Below are 17,338 nucleotides of genomic sequence, written 5' to 3' on the forward strand. Positions count from 1 at the left end.
GGTGGAGGCGCCCTCCAGTCCGGACTCGGACGTCGCCCAGGAGGTGCGCCTCCTGGACGAGATGTCGGCGGCGTCGGAGCGCCGGCACGTCGAAATCATGGAGGTGGTGGCACAGATGCCTCACGCCATCGAAAGCCTCGCTCAAAGTGTGGTGGCTTTCGGCCAATCCCAGGCCAGGGGCCTAGAGCTATTCGCAGCAGCGCACGCCAGGGGGGTGGAGCTCCTTGTGGCAGCGCATGAGAGGGGGGTCGAACAACTCGAGGCAGCGCAGCACGCCAGTCGCCAGCTGAGAGGTGCTGTGCAGACAATGGCACTGCAGATGCGGGGACATGCCGGCGCAGTTGGGGCACTGACTTCTGCCACCCTCGCACTGGCGCAGAGGCGTCGCCAGGCCAGCCGCCGCCCTGCTGCCGCACACCGGTCTGGCGACCAACAGTTTGGCGCGCTTGCTCCCCGGCCAGGCCGGCCGAGTGCACGTGTGTCTGGCGCCCAGCGCGCGCCTGGCATCACCCACCTTGTCCCCATTGGTGCAGACGAGCCTGCGACTCCCCCAGCCAGGGTGCAAGGAGCTACTGCAGCCAGTGAAGAGGGCCACCCACAGCTGCAGCAGCCACCAGCCGGCCCCTCCCGGGCCCGCCCTCGTGTAGGCCGACCCCCAAGGGCATCTGGCGAGACGCCTTGTCGCCCTGAGGATCCTTCCCCCAGCCTCGCCACTGCCTCACGGCCCAGCTTGAGGCGCAGCAGCAGGACGGGCCGGGGCAAAAGACGGCTGTCGACAGACTCGCCCTCTCGCCACACCGAATAGAGTGTGTTGAGCGAGGGTTTGGGTGATGCGGGGGCTTCTGTTCTGGGGGGCATTATGTGGTTTGGTTTTATGGGGGTCTTTGTGTTGTGGGGGGGGCTTGTTTTTGTTAGGCCAGTGACGAAGGCCATTTGGATGGTGATGTTATGTTAGTCCTCCCCAGGTTTTGGGAGTGACAGAAGTTTGTTACTGTTTTTTGGGGGTCTTCTCTGTTTTGCTCTTCCATGTGGGAAGGGCCCTGAGTTTTTGAAATAAAGATGTTTATTTATTCACCATGTGCAGGTGTCATGTTTCAAGTGGTTGTTGGGTTAACCGGCTGAGGGCTTGCGAAGCGGCTGCGTTCAGTGGGCCAGGCCATTCCCTGACAGGGGGCCTAGAAGTGTCGAGCAATAAGCCCCCGGCAGACGGCCCTTGGACCTTGTCGCTCCCTCCTGGCCTGGTGCTCCTCCTCCTCAGGGTCCTCCTGCTCGTCCTCCTGAGGTGGTGGGGCAATGTCAGGTGGCAGTGCCTGAGTCCTGCGGATAGCCAGGTTGTGGAGCATGCAGCACACCACGACGAACTGGGAGACTCTATCCGGCGAATACTGAAGAGACCCGCCCGAACGATCCAGGCAACGGAACCGTTGCTTGAGGACGCCTATCGTTTGCTCTATTAGGTTCCTTGTGGCTTGATGGCTTTCGTTGTATGCCAGCTCCGCTGGGGTCCTGGGCGCGCGGAGCGGGGTCATGATCCATCTGCACAAAGGGTAGCCCTTGTCCCCGATAAGCCATCCCCTTGGTGGAGGCTGTGCCTGGAACATGTCAGCCACAGTAGTCTGGCGCAGGATAAAGGCATCGTGGCTGCTTCCTGGGAAGCGGGCATTGACAGCTAGGATGCGCTGCCTGTGGTCACACACCAGCTGCACATTTAGGGAATGGTAGCCCTTCCGGTTGCGGTATTGCTCGGCATTGTGGATAGGTGCCCGCATAGCCACATGCGTGCAGTCAATGGCGCCCTGCACCATGGGGAAGGCCGCGATCCTGGCAAATCCGAATGCACGCTGCTCCTGCTTGTGTTGGGTCATGGGGAAGGAGATGAATTGGTGCCTCCTCGCGAAAAGTGCTTCGGTGACCTGTCGGATGCAGCGATGCGCGGCGAACTGGGAGATGTTCGCGATGTCCCCAGCAGCGGCTTGGAAGGAGCCGCTTGCATAAAAGCTGAGAGCCACCGTGACCTTCACTTCCACGAGAGAGACACCCTGGACATGAGCTGTGGCTGCAAATCTGCATGAAGCAGCTGGCAGATCTCTTCAACCACCTCCCTTCTGAAGCGCAGCCTCTTAACACAATGCGCCGCAGTCATGGTGAGATATGAGACCTGCTCCCGGTATTGCCTGACTGGGTAAGGCCTACGTTGGCGACGCCTAATGGCCCCTCTGCGTCTAGGCATGCCTGGCCCTCTCTCAAAGCGTCTGCGAGCCCTTCGCACAAAATGTAGGAACTGAGGGTTGGCCCCCCATGCAGCCCCCATTACAAAGTTCCAAACAGCAAAATCACAAGGATGCAAATGTCAAAGCACTGGCTAGAAGCCAAAAATACCTCTCCTATGGTGTCCGAAATCAGTAATCTCTGTGCCTTGCTCTCTGTGCAGAAATCCAAACCAGTCAAGTCATTGCAGCGAAATGGCTGGCTTTTATGGGTGAGTGGATGTGCCCTTTAATTAGCGCTCCCCGAATCCCACAGGGCCTCTGTTGAGTTCCATTTCACAGTTCTTAGCAGCGCCACGGCCACATCGGCCGGGCGCCACTGAATTTCCGGTTTGGGGCGCACAAACGGCGTTGCACGACGGAATGACGTCATAAGATGCGCGCGCAGCTGAGCGGGCGCTAACACTTTGCGCCGGCGCTAAAGCCCAGCTGAATTTCGGCGTAGGCACAGATCCGGCGGTGCCCGGGCGCTAAGTGGATAGCGCCGGAAATCTGGCGCTAACGGCTGGCGCAAACAGCTGAATTTCTAGGCCTTAGTCTTTATGTACTGGAAGTGTACAGGATTAGGGACAGACGTGAGAGTCGACAGATTCCCAAGCCTAAACAGTACCAGCTGCAGGAAAAATGTGCTGTGTGATAAGATAACTGGTACTCACTGGTACAAACAATGGAATTCATCTCATTAATTGAACCATAGATAATGTAAATGTTCGCTCATTAGTTTCTCCCTTTATGGAATTGATTTAACTCTTCTTTTGGCAAAATCATGTAATGGGTAGATATACCAGTGGTCACGTACACCTGGGACCTGAGAGTTGGAGAAATTTTGAGCAGCTCTGAGTACACACCTGGGAGCAAAATAGGTGAGCAGAGATCGTGTGTCGTCTAAATTGGGAATGTATGATCTGTTGATGTTAGTTTGTTTACAGGACTTTATACTCTGTTCCACTCTTGAAACTTTGAATTACCAGTAAAGCCTATTAAAAAGGACTATATCGTAGTGTGTCTTCATTCGTAAACAAAATTACTTCAAAGACCAGTCAAATGTGAAGTTACCATTTGATCCACCGTACTGTCGAGCAACTATATTGTAGTAGCTGTCTCTCACTGGAACACCATGTTCAGCTAAATTTGGAAAAGGTAGCAGCTGGATCACTGAAAAGAAGACATTGTCCTAGTTATGTTACATGACTGAGAGCTTTGAAGGGACTTGCATCCTGAACAGTCAGCAGTCTCCTCAACCTCGATCAGCTGGAGCACCAAAAGGATGTCTTTTTTTAACCATTGTAAATAATGCTATAAGCAGAGTGAAAACAACTGCACAAAATCACAAGATAGTATCAAGAGTAGCATCTACAGGAAACTCTCGTTTAAACAGCACCTAAATATCCGGAATTCTCTAATAACTAGCAAAATTCTCACTCCGAAAACTACAGTATACAGTCGTTTATAAGTTTTGTTTTACTGTTAAGTAATTAAAGAGTTATGGATTACCCTCAACTGGCATTACTGTACTTAATCAAGCATCTTCCACCATCCATTTAACACAACATTCTGTAGGTGAGTACTGCACATTTCTTGATTTTTTAATTTTTGTTTGTTAAAAATAGCCTTGGTAGATATACCTCTCTGTTATCTGGAATTTTTAATCAACCGGCACATCCCGGTCCCGTCGGTGCCGGATACCAAAGAGTTTCCTGTACGTCTAATGATGCTGTTTACAGTCTTGATTCTAAGAAGCAAGAACAGTTTTCCAACCCATCATATATCAGACATTTGTGCTGAATGCTACAGATTCCAATATCTCAGATCCTGAAAATGTCCCACAGAACAATATGGTGATATGATTAGAGATAGTATAACATTTAAATTTGTATTATTCTTGTGCCGATACCTGGAGACTCATTCCATAGCAGTCATGTGCTCAAACCAGAAGTTTTCTTTTTTTTAATTGTTTTTATTGTTGTCAGTAACATGGCTCTTCTGCTGCTTCAGTCACCGGATCATGTTTGGATCATTAGAGTGTTCATATGGTACCGGGGCTAAAAGGGTTAAATTATGAGGACAGGTTGTGCTTGTATTCCTAGAACTAGGGGGCATAATCTTAGAATAAGGGGCTGCCGTTTCAAAACTGAGATGAGGAGAAACTTCTTCACTCAGAGGGTAGTAAATCTATGGAATTTGCTACCTCAGAGCTGTGGAAGCTGCGACGTTAAATAAATTTAAAACGGAGATAGACAGTTTCCAAGCTGATCAGGGAATTAAGGGTTATGGGGAGCGGGCAGGGAAGTGGACGTGAGTCTAGGTTCGGATCAGCCATGATCCTATTGAATGGCGGAGCAGGCCCGAGGGGCCATATGGCCTACTCCTGCTCCTACTTCTTATGTTCTTATGTTCTTATTCCCTTGAATATAGAAGATTGAGTGGTGATCTATGGAGGTGTTAAAACAACAACAACTTGTATTTATATAGCACCTTTAACGTAGTAAAACGACCCAAGGTGCTTCACAGGAGTATTATAAGACAACAAATTTGACACCGAGCCACAAAAAAGGAGAAATTAGGGCAGGTGACCAAAAGCTTGGTCAAAGAGGTAGGTTTTAAGGAGCATCTTAAAAGGAGGAAAGAGAGGCGGAGAGGTTTAGGCAGGGAATTCCAGAGCTTAGGGCCCAGGCATCAGAAGGCACGGCCACCAAAGGTTGAGTGATTATAAACAGGAATTCTCAAGAGGGCAGAATTAGAGGATCGCAGATATCTCGGGGGGGGTGGGGGGGCTGAAGGAGATTACAGAGGTGGGGAGGGGTGAGGCCATGATGGGATTTGAAAACTAGGATGAGAATTTTGAAATTGAGGCGTTGCTTAACTGGGAGCCAATGTAGGTCAGCAAGCACAGGGGGTGATGGGTGAACGGGACTTGGTGCGATTTAGGACATGGGCAGCTGAGTTTTGGATGACCTCAAGTTTACGTAGGGTGGAATGTGGGAGGCCAGCCAGGAGTGCGTTGGAATAGTCAAGTCTAGAGGTGACAAAGGCATGGATGAGGGTTTCAGCAGCAGCTGAGCTGAGGCAAGGGTGGAGACGGGCGATGTTACGGAGGTGGAAATAGGTGAAGGATTAAAGGATTTGATAGGGTAGATAGGGGAAAACTATTTCCTCTGGTGGGGGGGGGTCCAAAATAAGGGGGCATAACCTTAAAATTAGAGCCAGGCCGTTCAGGAGTGATATCAGAAAGCACCTCTTCACACAAAGGGTTATGGAAATCTGGAATTTTCTCACCCAAAAAACTGTTGAGGCTGGGGATCAATTGAAAATATTAAAACTGAGATTGATAGATTTTTGTTAGGTAAGGGTATTAAGGGATATGGAACTAAGGGGGTAAATGGAGTTTAGATAGAGATTAGCTGTGATCTAATTTTATGGTGGGACAGGCTCGAGGAGCTAAATGGCCTCCTCCTGTTCCTATGTTTCGATGTACCTATGTTCCTTCCTATAGTGCATTGAAGCAGTTAGATAGCTCCAGAAATTCTGCCTGTTGTTTGCTCAGCACCGGTGATGGCATATGGTTTGGTAGTGCTGGCTGTCGGAAAGCCGTGGTCAGTAGCAATTGGGTCCCCAAAGGCAGTGATCAGTGGAACCAAAACTTGCTGACTGCATTGCATGGCCTCTGTTTGGCAGCCCTGACCCTGTTATATTGGACAGCAATGTGATTTCTTTCATAGTTCAATCATCATTAACGAACTAGATGAACCGAATGATACTTATCTGTGAGCCACTGGATCAAAATCACCCAGGAGAGAATGTCTAACTTTATCTTGTTTCCATGTCTACTAATAACCATGATTGATTGATCTCTGCTGGTTCAGGTTACACAAAAATATGGGTGTATTCTCAGAAAATTAATTTTCTCTACAATTTATGAACCTCGCACGGAAAATCTCTTGCAAATTCACAGACACAACATTGCAAAACAAACAAAATGCAATTGCATGCCTTTCCCAGGAACCTACTTGTGAGAAAAAAAAAAGTGTTTTGCAGGAACATTCAGGTTCACAAAGGCTTTGAAAATCTTTGGTGCCAACCAACAGCCTTCTGCCACCCGAAATTCTGCGCCCGCCCGCCTGCCTGCCAGCTGCCATTTCAGGCGGGCAGATGACCAGTTGCATGCAGATTAGGCCTGGGAGTTAAAATTACTCAGGTCTCCAACTGATGAGGTCGGCAGCGGGGGAGGTGGGGCGGGAGGGCGTGTTTGGTGCCCGCCTTACCTTCGTGCCCAGTTAAAATCAGGGCGCTTTTATCTTGAGTATAGGTTGTCTGTTCCTGTCAGGTGTGTTTTGCCTACAAAAACAGTGACTACACTTCAAAAGTATCCTACTGGCTTAAAAGTTATTTGGGACGTCCTGGGGGCAAAAAAGCGCTTATATACACACGTGTAAATTCCGAAGCATGTTTACAAAGTAGCAGCGGAAGTCTGGCATTCAAAATGTTAAGGGAGGAATGGTGTCATAGAATGTCCTAGACATGGATACGTTGAGTTATTGATGAACGTTTAGTGTGAGCTTTGGTTATGTGGCCTCAATGAACATTGACAAAGTGGCAACTTTCAAACCAAGTTGACTTTTTTTTAAAGTAAATGATAAACATTCTAATTGCTTTTAATGCAGTTGTGTGACGCATTTGTCTTGCTTGGATAAATTTTAGTTAATATTCTTCTGTGAAAAACCAGGCAACCTTGCTGTTCAGTTTTATCACCCAGTTGAATGCCTCCGAGTGTTGTTGTTATTCTCAGCTTTTTCTCTTGAACCATAACTTTCGTTTCCGAGAGCTCGTGTTTGAAAATAATTTGATTTCTGCCTCATACCATAATTAATAGTCATCATACTCACTGCTCCCATTTTCTTAGACAGTGGGTGCTGGTAATAGTTCTGCTGTTATCATTTACACCTTCTCTGGACCCATCTTTTGTTTCTTTACTTGTCCCTTTACCACCCTCTTTTGCCTTTTACCGTCATCCCTTTTGCCATTTAATCACTCCTGCCCTCCACCCTATCACAGACCGTCCCTTTTGTTCTTTCCTCCCCTCCTTTTCTCTGGCTCTATACTTTTGCTTATAAACTGTTAAATTTCTAACTCCTTTCAGTACTGAAGAAAGGTCATTGACCTGAAATGTCTGTTTCTCTCTCCACGGACGCTGCCTGACCTGTTGGGTGTTTCCAGAATTTATGATTTTATTTCAGATTTCCAGCATCCGCAGTATTTTGTTTTTGTTTTAGTGCTCCCAATGATTGTTCCAGATTTCTTAACAGGACGTTCAGATTCAGGGATTCTGAACATTGGATACTCTGGTGTTAGGAATTACCAGTGAAGTCATTTTCAAATCTGAGTTCTTCAATAGTGTGCTCGTGAAAGGGTTAACTCGGTTGTCCTTTCTTGCCCTTGTGAGTGAAAGGAATTTTCTCATACCACAGATAGCATCTTAATTCATCCCCTGCCCCCCCACCCCATCCCGTTGCAGATCCTAAAAAGCTACATTTGTGCTAAACAGCTGTTTCTTCTGTTACATTTTGTTGTGGCAGGCTTCAGTGGGCTCCTGCCTTCTTCTCTCCTATGTTGTACAGTGCCTGAGGTTATCATTGGGTCACATGAACGGGTGGGTACATTGTGGTGGGGCTTGTTTCCTCCGGTTGGAACTTGAAGAGTCTGAACATTTTTTACAACCTCCCCTTTCAGAGTTGCTGCTGAACTTGGAATAACTGCTACCTGTCCAGTGAAGTACAGCGACGGTCTGTCGTGACTTTTGAGGGGAACCGTACTTTCATCAGGTACAAAACATTTTAAATCGAAGGATTAAAAAAAGAGTGAAATAAAAGAAAGTGATTCTTTGCAACTGAAGTTAGTAGAGCAGCGCTCGGGAAGCACCGAGTGCAGGGGCACAGGTAGGGTTGCCAACCCTCCCTGGATTGCCCTGGAGTCTCCAGGAATTAAAGATGGATCTCCTGGACACTGCTTCGAACTACCCAGGAGAAAAATCAAAAGGGTATTAAAAAAATGGTGTGTATTTTTCATTTTTATTTATTAGTTATAAAAATATTGGAGGAGGATAAAAGAAAAGGTTGTTTGACTAGGCGGGGTGGTTGGAGGTGGGAGGTCGTGAGATGAAACCTCCAGGAATACGTCCATCCAGAGTTGGCAACCCTAGGCACAGGTCTAACTAAGCACTCCGAATCTCAGTTCTGCTGCCTCAGGAGGTGCTGAGTGAAGGGCAATCTGTCTCCTTTAGGGGGTAGGGATAATTGAAGGTGTACCTCTCCCAGGCCACCCCAGCACACCTCTAGATGTGGTGTTGTCGAGGAGCAGGCTGCTTGGTAGCCCTATTGGCAATGGGAGGTACCTGGCCTGGGGCGAAAAGGGTGAACCTGTGTGAGAGGAAGAATGGGAAAAGCAGGATGCAGGCCCTTATTGGAGGAGAACATACCCTGAAAAAAGGAAAAATTCTTCCAATAAATGTCTGTAGCTCAAATTTCTTTAAAAAAAATATTTGTTATTTACAAATATACAGAAACATACATAGAGTCAGCTGGATTTTGTCAATGGGGACGTGATGGAGGCGGGACTCCCACTTTTTGGGTTGTAGTCCCGCCTCCATCGACTTGTGGCCAACCCACGCTATTTTCCCTTGATTGACCTTGTTAATCCCGCCCAGCGGGCTCAGCAGGCCAATTAAGGGACACCTGGTTACTGGTGATGTCAGTGATTGACATTTCGTCTGTCAAGAGCTTTTGACAGATGAAGAATCAGCGTTTGACAGCTCTGTAAAGCTGTCAAACACTTACAATCTGTCTTCTAACTTGAGTCCTTCTACTCAGACTCAGTTAGCAATCTCTCCAGACCAGAAAGCAGAATGCTGCAGCTTTTGACAGTTCAGCAGCCATTCTTCTTTCTGTGCCGGTGAACTGAGGGACTCCCGAGAACTGAAGGAAGGAAGCCTGCAGGAGAAAGTAAAGTAAGTAAAACTTATTAAAACACTTTACGCTTACCTCACACACTTACCTCTGCACACATGCACCCATCATTCACCTGCACAACGAACATCTCGACCCCTCCAACCCCTTCAGACCGACGGTCCACCTCGCTAACTTGGCGTGGTTTGGAGCCATCGGGAAGCCCACACTTCAGGGCTAAAAATAGGGATTAGGCAAAAAACTGCCTGTTAACAGGCAGTTAATTGGCATTAATCCCCTTCCCGCCTCGGGGAGGCGGCTCCCAGCACAGGCCGGATACCCGCCTCCTGGGACATTGGCACGGAGGCGGGTTGGGGGCGGGATGGGTTCCTGCCCCCCGATTCTGCAATTTTCCCACCACTCCCGCCTCCAAACCCGCCTCCACGGGGCTTGGAAATTCGAGCCCATAGAGTTATACAGCACAGAGAGAGGCCCTTCGGCCCATCGTGTTCGCGCCGGCCATCAAGTCCTGTCTATTCTAATCCCATTTTCCAGCACTTGGTCCGTAGCCTTGTATGCTATGGCGTTTCAAGTGCTCATCTAAATGCTTCTTGAATGTTGTGAGGGTTCCTGCCTCTACCACCCTCTCAGGCAGTGAGTTCCAGATTCCAACCACCCTCTGGGTGAAAAGGTTTTTCCTCAAATCCCCTCTAAACCTCCTGCCCCTTATCTTGAAACTATGCCCCTGGTTATTGACCCCTCTACTAAGGGGAAAAGTTCCTTTCTATCTACCCTATCTATGCCCCTCATAATTTTGTACACCTCAATCAGGTCCCCCCTCAGCCTTCTCTGCTCTAAAGAAAACAACCCCAGCCTGTCCAGTCTCTCTTCATAGCTGAAGCGCTCCAGCCCAGGTAACATCCTGGTGAATCTCCTCTGCACCCTCTCCAATGCAATCACATCCTTCCCATAGTGTGGCGACCAGAACTGCACACAGTATTCCAGCTGTGGCCTAACTAGCACCTTGTACAGCTGCATCATAACCCCCCTGCTCTTATATTCTATGCCTCGGCTAATGAAGGCAAGTATCCCATATGTCTTTTTAACCACCTTATCTACCATACAGACCGAGATAACTGAATGTTGAATGCTAACTTATTCAGTGATACTGGGGCGGTTCTGTCATTGGGCAATAAAATGTCATCCCGTACTCCTAGGCTCACTTGTACCTCACTGGTTGAGTGGGAGCGTGATTGCATCAGATGAAAAGAGCCCCAATTTCTCTAGTCTCTCCTCATAGCTGCCTCACATCCTTGGTACCATCTTAGTGGATGTCATCTGCACCCTATTCATGGCCTAGACATCCTTCCCAAAGTAGGTTGCCCAAAGCTAGACGCATCATTCTAACTGCAGCCTAACCAATGTTTGTATCGGTCCATTGCCTCCTTACTCTATACCCCTATTTGTAAAAGGATCCCACATACATTATTTTTTTCAACAGCTTCATCAGCTTGTTTTTCCACTTTTTAAGAAGTGCGCTTTCAAACCCCGTACGTCTCTCTGTTCCGCCACTCTTTTTAAAGCTTTACCATATGGTGTACATATCCTCTCCTTATTCTTTCTCCCAAAACAGATCAGCAACTAGAATGGGTTTCCAGGAAGAGTGGCTGTGCGCAGGTCACAGGACTCAAAGTAGAATCAGTTTGGGTGGAGCTAAGAAACAGCAAGGGGCAAGAAAACATTGGTGGGAGTTATTTATAGGCCCCCAAAGCAATAGTTGTAATGTAGGGCAGAGTATAAATCAGGAAATTAGAGGCGCATGTAACAAGGGTAATCATGGGAGACTTTAATCTACATATAGACTGGGCAAACCAAATGTGCAGTAATAGTGTGGAGGACGAATTCATGGAATGTATACAAGATAGTTTTCTAGATCAGTATGTTGAGGAACCAACTAGGGAACAGGCTATGTTAGATCTAGTATTGTGCAATGAGAAAGGGTTAATTAATAACCTTGTAGTAAAGGGGCCTTTAGGGAAGAGTGACCATAATATGATAGAATTTTATATTGAGTTTGAAAGTAATTTAGTTAAATCTGAAACTAAGGTCTTCAATCTAAACAAAGCAAACTATGTAGGTATGAGGGGCGAGTTGGCTAAGGTAGATTGGGAAACTACATTAAAAGGTATGACGGTAGACAAGCAATGGCTAGCATTTAAAGAATTAATACATAATTTACAACAAATATACATTCCTTTAAGACACAAAAACCTCACAGGAAAAGTGGTCCAACCGTGGCTAACAAGAGAAGTTAAAGATAGTAATAAAAACAGAAAATGCTGGAAATACTCAGCAGGTCAGGCAGCATCTGTGGAGAGAGAAACAGAGTTAAAGTTTCAGGTCGATGACCCTTCGTCAGAACTGACAAAGTTAAAGATAGCATTAGATCAAAGGAAGTGGTTTATAATACAGTAGAGTAGTAAGCCTGAGGATTGGGAGGAATTTAGAATTCAGCAAAGGAGGACCAAGAAATTGATCAGGAAAGAGAAAAAAGAATATGAGAGTAAATGAGCAAGAGACATAAAAACAGATTGTAAACATTTCTATACATATGTAACTAGGAAGAGATTAGTGAAAGTAAACATGGGCCCATTAGAGACAGAAACAGGAGAAATTAGGTATTAGCAATAAGGAAATGGCAGAGACATTAAACAAATACTTTGGGGGTGATTTTCCTAGCCCCGAGGAGGCGGGCTTGGAGGTGGGACATTTGGCACAATGGCAAAAACTGAGGGCGGGTTCGGAACCCACCTCCGCGTAATTTTGCCGGAGGCGGGTTTGATGGGTGCGATTCAGTCCCGCCTCCATCAGTCGGGAGAGGTAGTTAATACCCTTAAATAGTAGTTAAGGGCCTCTATAATTCTATTTTGTCAGGCCTTTGTTATTTTACCACATTTTCAGCGTGTTGCACGACTCTTCTAAACCACGCCAGCTAATCCTGGCGGGTTGACAAGTGGATGGCCTCCTCATGGCTGTAGCTCCACCATTAAAATGGAGCTTTCATCAGGGAGCAGTTGTAGGTGGCAGAACTTTTGTTCCAAAGGTCTTTCAGCACTTTTAGCAGGCCTACTAAAGTCGGAGGTGCTGTAGCTTCTATCTCTCAACTATGGGACCTCCTTGGAAGACCCTCTCCCCACTTGGACTGAGCGCTTCCCCAACGGAGGTACCTGCCAGCAGCATGGGAACCATTTATTTCCCTTCACCATGGACCTCAGATTCGGATGAGGAGCAGCCACGGCAGCAGCAGAACCAGGCAGCTCAGCAGCAACAGCAGCAGGAGCCCCAACTTCCTGCTCACCCACCTGATGCTGCACAGGGCAGAAGGCACCAGCGCATGGAAGCATGTCATGCAAGGAATGCACTCATCCTGGCCAGATTTGCATAGGTTGCCCATTCTGGCACATGTGCTTGGCTCCTTCTTAACACACGATAGACAATGGACATGACTCTCTGGCCTCCTTTCACTCTGACCACCAACCTGACCACGCAAGTGTCGCAGAGCCCACAATGTGGAGCTGCCTAAGCCAAAATAACAGATGCCATCACGCCAACACTTTGCCATCACCTAATTTTAATACATTCCCACAGGGATGGCATTTCATCAATAAACAGAATCAATCACCCAATCTGCACACAGATCTGGAGGTTATATCCCTTGCCAGCTGGACCCACACAGCCTTGGTTTCTTTGGGAGGCCTCATCCTCTTCCTCCCAGATGAGGGGAAGAGCACCTCCCTGCTAGCTCTCGCCCCCTCAACCAGCATACCCAGCGCCTCATCCGAGAACCTCGGGGAGGCCCTTGCCTTGGAGCTGGCCATTCTTCAAGGAGATAACAGCTTGGAGGTGGTGCAGCATTGACCAAAAACCAATGGAATGAGCCAAGGCAGCAAGCAGCCCTTAAATGAAGCTGGATAAGTGACGTCAGCAGAGGCGACTTCCAGTCCCCAAACACTAATTGGCCCAGGGGAACCCACACCTCTGTAATCAACTGGCCGATTAGGGGACAATCGCAAATTTTTCCCACCTCTCAGTGGAGGCGGGTTTGGAACCCGCCAAAACTGAAACCCGCCTCCAACCCGCCTCCATTGGGAAAATCGTCCCCTTTGTATCTGTCTTCACGGTAGAAGACACAAAAAACATTCTGGAAATAATGGGAAGCCAAGGGTCTAGAAAGAATGAGGAACTTAAAGAAATCAGTATAAATAAAGACATAGGGGCCAATTTTCCTGGAGCCATCAGGCAGGCTTTCAAGCGTGTGGGGGGGGGAAAAAAAAAAAAAATCGCAAAAATAAGGGGTCGCGACCCCCCCCACCCCCTGCCTGATTCCCTGCCCCATCTGACTTTCACCCAGGCGTTTCTGTCCGACCCGAATCAGTCCCGCTCGCAGCAGGGGGGAGTGGTCTTCAGGCACCTTAATCACCAATAATTGGCATCTATAATGCCATTTTAAGGGGCCCTTGCTATTTTCAGCCTTTTCCCACGCTAAACACGCCTGGTGGGAACCCCGCTGATGAAACCTGGCGTGAACAATATCGGATTGCTGACTGACTATCAGCTGCAGGTCAATCAGGAAAGAAGAGATTTAATCAGACATTATTTGTAGGTTGCAGGACCTTGTTGTTTCAGGCTTGGGGCAACTTGTTCCAGGCTCAGGCACAGCTGTGGAAGATTGGAGCCTCATACACTTCTCCAGTGTGAGCTCCTGGGAAGCCCCTCTCGCCACCCTCACTCAGCGCTTCCTCAACTGAGGCACCTACCAGAAGCATGGGAGGCCTTTTTTGCCTTCCCCTCTTGGCATTAGAGGACCTCCAGCCCCATTCGCGAAATGACACACGCCGCAACTGCAGAAGTTGCCATCAGAAATTTTATTTACAATAACCAGCTGATGGCATTTTTCAAATAAACACAACATTTCACCCAAGTGACTACCCTTGTGTCTATTTGTGCTTTATTTTCATCTTATGCATGCTCCTACGTAGTGGTTCCCCTGTGGCTTCAGCAGATGTGGAGGCCCCTTGCTCACTTTCCTGCTGCTCCTGTCTCAACACCTTTGGCGGGCGTCCTCTGGGATGGCGAGCCTGTGAGGGCTCGCCAGCAGTCTGCTGCTCCTGCGGCTGTGCAGGAGTTGAGACCTCTATCTCCGTTGGGTGTGGACTCCGGCGGGGCTCTGACCGAGGGCTCTGCAGTGGCATGGAAGTGTGCGCGCTTGGAGAGGAGCCCCCACTTCCTTGAGGTCTGCCACCAACCTCCCTCTCATGGGTCAGGTCCCCCTCAGTGCCTGCAAGTGGCTTGAGAGCAGCTTGCTGCACATCAGGGGGGCCATGTGGACCCATTTCTACAATGGCAGTCCTACTCAGAGGGCCTGCCATGAAGGTCTGGTTTCTCTGCTCAATAGCTGATCATCGCTCCTCCAGAGATGTCAGTCTATTCTGAACACTCACATGTTTTCAACACTCTGGCGACTTAGCTCCTCCATGGCCATAGCCATCCTCTCCTCTACTGTAGCCACCCTTTCCACGGAGGTTGCCATCCTTTCCGTGGTGATGCGTTCATGCGCCAATGACTCCACAAAGGCTCTGCTCATGTTCGCTATGGACTCCTCCATTCGCTCCACACTCACAGCAACCCTGGAGACAAAACCTGCCAGAGACTCCTGCATCTGTGCAATGACAATAAAGTTGAATTATTATTATTAATTATTAATAGATCCATCACCTCTTCTCTTGCAGATGGACCCAGAGGCAGAGGGTCGACATGCAGCAGAGCTGAGCTGGCAGAGTCCTGCACCCTCCGACGAGGACTCTCCACTGCTGTCCCTGTCTCCACCATCTGCTGATGCTCACTTGTGAGCTGTGATACACCAGGTGACAACACTACTCTATCTCGCGAAGGTCCCACCGAGGTGTGAGTGTCTGCGCTGGTGCTGGGTGCGCTGAATTCTGCTGACGCTGCGCCTCAGAGGTTGGAGCTTCCTCTGAGGCATCTGGCTGCTCAGCCTCTTCCTCCTCCGCAGTGGGGACGGGGGCTTTGGATGGTCCTGTGGGGGAGTAAAGGAAAGAGTTAGAGATGTGATGCCAAGGTTACATGCACATTGGATTTTGCAGATGCTCATAAGTCCAAATGATGTAGCTTCAGAATCATAACAGCGACTCATGCTATGTCAATGAGAGAGATGGAAAACTATTCTGTCACCAGCTTGCGGGACTGCCCCTGCCTCTCCTTCCCCAGCTTCCGCAGCCACATCAGCCCCGACAATTTCCAGCACTCCTTCCTCCCAGGGAGTCAGGTGGGCTATTGAGGGTGGGCCTCCTCCAGTCCTGGCTCGCTCTCTCCTGTTGTGAGCTCTCTTTTCCTGCAATGAGGGAGACAAGTGGAGTTTGAGTGAGAATGAAGGAGTGAGTGTAGAGATTGCATAGCATAGATACTTAGAGGGAGACAAAGGTGGTGTGAGGCTGCAAGACCAAGGGCCCTCCCTGTGTGTTGTCAGTTGTGTTCAAAGCATCAGAGTGAGAGGGAGTGTGAGGGCTGCATGGTGGAATAGTTATGTGAATGTGAGCATAAAGAGAGAGGGAATGGGTAAGGGCGCATGGATGTGACTGTGAAGTGGGATGTGGAGGAAGAGATTGCTGAAGCTGAGTGCTGGTGGGGAAAGGCAATGGGGATCAGTTTGAGGGTGATGGAAACTTCATACTTACTTTTCCTGTACGGTGAAGGTCATGGAATCGCTTCCGACACTGTATCCAGGTTCTTCTGGTGACTCCCAGCGAGTTGACATCTACTGTCACCTGCATCCATGCAGCCTTGGTCTCAGTGGGAGGCCTCTTCCTCCCTGACCTAGGGAAGAGGACCTCCCTGTGGGCCCTCACCCCATCCAATAATGCCTGCAGTGAAGCCTCGTCGAATTTGCAGGCAGCTCGGGGTCTGGCACTGGCCACAGCCGCTGCAGGCTCCTCTGCCATCCTGTGTGGTTTGTATGGAAGCCTGCAGAGGTTGCAATGCTTGCTGTGGACCTTAAAAGCACCACGAATGATGACATCATACTGTGCAACTTTCTGACTGGAAATAGTCAATTAGCAAGGGTTCCCACACGCTGGAAATGAATTGGCCAATTGAGGGAAAATTGCATCAATCTGGCAGACCCATTTACATTCGTGTGGGAACCCCGACATTCGGGGAACCCGACAATTCCCCACACCTGCAGGAAAATCGGCCCCATAGTACTGGAGAAATTAATGGGACTAAGTGGCGACAAATCCCCTGGACCTGACGACCTGCACCCTAGGGTTTTAAAAGAGGTAGCTGCAGAGATACTGATATTAATCTTCCAGAATTCCCTAGATTCTAGAACAGTCCCCAAGGATTGGAAGGTAGCAAACATAACCCCGCTATTTAAGAAAGGAGGAAAGAAAAAACGGGGGACTATAGGCCAGTTAGCCTGACATCAGTAGTAGGCAAAATGCTGGAATCTATTATTAGGGAAGTGGTAACAGGGCACTTAGAAAATCATAATATGAAACGGAAATCGTGTTTAACAAATCTGTTGGAGTTTTTTGAAGATGTAACTAGTAGGATGGATAAAGGGGAACCAGTGGATGTAGTGTATTTGGATTTTCAAAAAGGTTTCGATAAGGTGCCACACAAGAGGTTATTACACAAAATTAAGATTCATGGGATTGGGGGTAATATATCAGCATGGATTGAGGATTGGTTAATGGATAGAAAACAGAGAGTAGGAATAAACGGGACTTTTTCAGGTTGGCAGGCTGTAACTAGTGGGGTACCGCAAGGATCAGTGCTTGGGCCTCAGCTATTTACAATCTATATTAATGACTTAAATGAAGGGACTGAGTGTAACGGATCCAAGTTTGCTGATGATACAAAGTTAGGTGGGAAAGTAAGCTGTGAGGAGGACGCAAAGAGGCTGCAGAGAGATATAGACAGGTGGACTGAGTGGGCAAGGGCATGGCAAATGGAATACAATGTGGGGAAGTGTGAAGTTATCCACTTTGGTAGGAAAAATAAAAAAGCAGAATATTTTTTGAATGGTTAGAGACTGGGAAATGTTTGCACTTA

This window comes from Somniosus microcephalus, chromosome 30, assembly GCF_052327205.1.
Source record: "Somniosus microcephalus isolate GS21.2 chromosome 30, FLI_Smic_1.0, whole genome shotgun sequence".
NCBI classification, from domain to species: Eukaryota; Metazoa; Chordata; class Chondrichthyes; order Squaliformes; family Somniosidae; genus Somniosus; species Somniosus microcephalus.